The 4,787-nt window shown below is 39.8% G+C and overlaps 1 long non-coding RNA gene across 1 annotated transcript; it reads left to right on the forward strand.

Moving 5' to 3' along the window:
* The first annotated feature begins 788 nt into the window (after positions 1 to 788).
* On the forward strand, positions 789 to 4,512 carry LOC116040966. Its single transcript, XR_004102806.1, has 3 exons — positions 789 to 871; positions 1,722 to 1,724; positions 4,502 to 4,512. It is a non-coding gene; the product is annotated as an uncharacterized LOC116040966 (long non-coding RNA).
* The last annotated feature ends 275 nt before the right edge of the window (positions 4,513 to 4,787 follow it).

Consider the following 4,787-nt stretch of genomic DNA (forward strand, 5'->3'; position numbering starts at 1 on the left):
TACAACAGTTTACTCATGTGTATGACCTGTTTGAACAGACGCCAAATGGTTTATTCATGTTTTTTGTGTGCATGTGTGTGTGTGTGTGTGTGTGTGTGTGTGTGTGTGTGTGTGTGTGTGTGTGTGTGTGTGTGTGTGTGTGTGTGTGTGCTTATTCTATCCCAAGGTCAGCCAGGCTATTGCAAGTATTTTCCTACTCCATTATCAGCTTAGTATGTTTGTCTCTGTGTCTCTGTGTGTGTGTGTGTGTGTGTGTGTGTGTGTGTGTGTGTGTGTGTGTGTGTGTGTCTGTGTGTGCGTGTAAATGCATTGGGTAAGCTTTTATACTTTTATCTGTACGTTTATACTTTCATTTATTCTTTTATACTTTAATTTATACTATATATTTATTATATTATTATATTTATTATATTTATTTATTTATTAATACTTTTATGTATTTATACTATTATTTCTTTATTTATAATTTTATTTATTATTATTATTTATTTTTTGCCTTTATTTGATAGGACAGCTGAAATCATGAAAGGGGAGAGAGAGGGGGGAATGACATGCAGCAAAGGGCCGCAGGTCGGAGTCGAACCTGTGGCTATATATGGCCGCGCGCTCTACCAGGTGAGCTACCCAGGCGCCCTATTTATTTATCTATACTTTCATACTTTTATTTATCCATAGTGTAACTTGCTGCAGGGAGAAAAATATCTGTCAACTTCAGTCATCAAAAGTCAGGGGGTGGGTTAAAGTTTCTGATTGGTGAATGAACGTGTTACAGACCCAGCTTACATCACTTCCAGCAAACTTCACGGGGGAACAATGAGGGCAAAACCGCATCATCGATCAGTTTTAACCAAATATTCTCTGGTTCAGCTCAGTTCAAAACACAAAAACGCAGAATCCGTCAGCACGTTAGCATGCCGTTCACTACGAGGCCTGTTGGCAACCGGCAGGCTACCAACAGCGTTTCAAGTGATTTAGCAGTTTAGATAGCACAGTCGACTGTCCTGCTATTACGGGCGTGAACTAATCACAGACAGTTGCCTCGTTCATGGATTCACGGCGCTGCAGATTGAATTTAAAGCAATGGATGTTGGCGTTATTTTTGCCATTAAAAACAAATTCAATCATGGCCGCCTGGGTGGCTCACCTGGTTGAGCATGCGCCCCATGTACAGAGGCTCAGTCCTCAAAGCAGCAGCAGCAGTTTCGACTCCTACATGCGGCCCTTTGCTTCTTATCCCCCTCTCTCTCCCCTTTCAAGACTTCAGCTGTCCTGTCAAATAAAGGCCTAAAATGGCCAAAAAAGTACCTTAAAAAAATAAATAAATTGGATCTGGCCTGGTGGGGGTACCTGTTTGCCATAAAATTATAGGGGAAACACTATTATAGCAGACTTGTGTAGTGGTTAGCAGAGGAGACAAGGAAGAACTAATAAAAGTGGGAGGTTTGAGGAGGGCGTGTAACCTCAGTCTTACTTGGAGTTGGAAGAGAAAGGGGAGGTGTGGAGTTTGAGCTATAGCGAGGTGAGTCAAGTAAAGTGCTTACCTGAGCATTCCAACAGCTCTCCAGCAGGCAGGGAGACAGACAAATGTGCCGAGTGGCATTTACTCAAGATAAGAGCAGGTCTGATAGGAACACCCTGGGCATGAGGCCCTGCCTCTCTGTTTGTCTGTGAGCCACTTCAGGCCACAGGTGTGGGCTGTTGGCCATTCTGCTTCAACACAGCCTGTCCGAAGCACATGTTGTTTTGGCTCTACTGGCACTGCTGGAGAAATTTATGTTCCCATATTTCTAATTAATTTTTAGGGTTAGGGGGATAAAATCTGATACAAATGTATGAACAAGGAAGTGTGGGAACATAGGGCCTAATTTTGAAAAAAATCTTAGAAATGTGGGTACATAGGGCTGTGGGAAAAGAGGGCCTAATTTTCAGTGAAAAAAAAATTCTTAGAAATTTGGGAACATAGGGCTGTGGGAATATAGGCACGTTCTCCAACAGGGACTTTGTAAGTCTGATGGAAAATCATGATCATTGCAATATTTGAAGCTGCAATATTTGAAGCTACTGCTCTGCCCGGCGCATCCCATACAGACACTAAAGGGTGATTTCTGCGTCGGTATCTGATGCTGAGAGCCACTGAGCGTCAGAATTTGACGAGTTGCAAATGAGTACGGGCTGTTGGTGCAGACCAGGTCAGAGATACACGCAGACTGAATATTGGACTAACATTCATCAGGTGGACACAAACAATGACTGCTATTTATTGCGGCAGTGTGTCTGCTGGATGTGTAAATAAGCAACTGTTTGCTAACTGTTAACTTTATTGGGGGATAATATGTCAATGTTGTGTGTACAGCTTGTAAAGCTTGGTAATTACTATAAACGAGAAACCATTGGAAGCCTTCAATGCAAAGTTCAGCTAGTGAAAAATCAAGTAATGCGTTCAGCTTTTCGAGAAAAAAAAACAGCAACAGGGGTTTGGGGGAATGTGGTTTAACACAAACAATACAACAATGTTATTTTGATGTTTTAAAAGAGTTTCAAGTCTTGTATGTAATTAACATGTTACAAATCAATTAATGAAGTATCGTTTAGATAAGGGGTTTTCAACGTTTTTCAAGCCAAGGAACCCTTAACTGAGAGAGATGGATCAGGGACCCCCTACTACATATATTGTATAAAATTAACTTGCATATTAAACTGGGTCTACAATAATGTGTGGGCGGCCTAAAGCCTTTTTACATAACTTTTTAGTACATAGAATAATAAGCTAATAAAATAATAATTGTTGGCATGATTTTATGAATCGTGTTTTAATGTTAAGCATATGTGCAAAGTAAATCCTAAGGACAAACTGTATCTGTGGATGGCTACCTTAGAGACTTTACCTGTAGGCCAGTAAGCCTATCATCAATGTGTGTTTTTTTCACAAATAGGCCGATTTATATATGCTAATAACATGTTGGATTCCTGTTAAGACAACTTTCAAAACATACAAATAATAATACACATTATTATATATTATACCATAATTTGGCGGTCCCCCTGCAGTAACTCTGAGGACTCCCTAGGGGTCCCTGTTGAAGATCTCTGGTTTAGATTATCCCTTTCTTTCTGGAGAAGAAAAATAAGTGTTTATTGTTTACCTAATTAGACAGAGGGTAAGTCCTGTCATGTTTCCTGATGAGGTCAGTGTCTAAACATTGTGGATGGTGGACTAGTGGACTCCATCCAACACAGCTCCAGGCATCACTATCAGTTCACACCCTCACTGATTGAATCCTGTTAACTATCACTTTGAAGATAAAGCTGCACATTTGGGATCAGAAGTATAGGTTTTGAATACAATTCTATTTTATTTTTAATTTATAACATGATGTTCATTTTAAAATGTAGCAGTAGCAGACATGTCAGAAATTCCTGAGCCGTTAACCATAAGTGACAATTGGGCAAAATCTATGCATATCTAAGATGCTGATAAACACCATGAGATGCCATTGAAAAAGATAGTACTTGTTGATATTGATTGAAATAATTCAGAGCAATATGTAACCAAAGTTAGCTAACATTAGCCACGATAAGCTACTGGTCATACCAGACCTAAACAGCAAAACCCTTGAGTGTATTAAACTGAGAAATGTGTTTGACTGCTTATCAACCTTTAAATTTTAGTTTGGCAATATACGAATAACAGTAAATGCTAAACATAGTTTAAGAGCAGCAAATGTAAAGAAGAGACATAAAGTCAGAAAACTGATTCAGTAATGTCAGCTAAACACAAGCAGCAACCTTACGGTCTGAAAAGTTAAGCCAACGCGGAAGTGCTTTAAACTTGCATTCCATCTCATTTCCAGCAGGGGGCGACTCCACTGGTTGCAAAAAAAAGTCTGATTGTATAGAAAATTTAATTCAAAAATGACCCTACTTCTCTCTTGATTTATTACCTCAGTAAACACTTTCATAATGAGTTCATGGTCTCAATCGCTAGTTTCTAGTCTTCAGGGGATGCTTTAGGGCGTGCCTACCTTGTGATTGACAAGTTGCTAGCACGGGGTTACCTTTGACCCTCTCAATGTGTGTTTTTACTTCATGAAAGTGAATTGTAACATTATGGTGGCCGAAAAAAAATTCTTGTTCAGCGTTTGGTTGTAAAGACACTCATCGGCTGATACATTTTGCATCTTGCTAACCATACTAGACCAACTAGCTAGTCTAGCGGCCATGTTGGATAACTTAGCTCCACCCTCTCGAACAAGTATGGTCACTTCTGGCTCCAAAAAGAAACAAAATTGCGACGGCCAAGATGCAAAACTCGAGGCTTCAAAGCGGTCATCCCCAAACCTATTGGGTGACGCCACAGTGGCTACGTCCACTCCTTTACATAGACTATGCACAGCAATATCTATTTAAAGATTGCTAACATCAGCCACACAGGCAGAAAAACCTGTATTGAATTGAGCAAGAGTGTTTCTCAATTATGAATTCAAGTTTTTGTTTGCAACAGAAAGACAGCGTTATTTCATCTTTCAAAACTCACAAATTGTGCTCTTCTTGAGTCTCTCACTTTGAATTTCATCAAAACAAGTTTGACACGCTTCACCGTTTATAAGTAAACAAATGTTATGACAGCATTTTCTGGTCAAGTGATCACATGCTCATCATCTGTACATAAACATAAGTCAATAATCATGCCCTTCAGCACACACAAACACACACACACACACACACACACACACACACACACACACACACACACACACACACACACACATTATCACCACTGCCTGGGT

Source organism: Sander lucioperca, chromosome 12 (genome assembly GCF_008315115.2).
Source record: "Sander lucioperca isolate FBNREF2018 chromosome 12, SLUC_FBN_1.2, whole genome shotgun sequence".
Classification (NCBI taxonomy): domain Eukaryota; kingdom Metazoa; phylum Chordata; class Actinopteri; order Perciformes; family Percidae; genus Sander; species Sander lucioperca.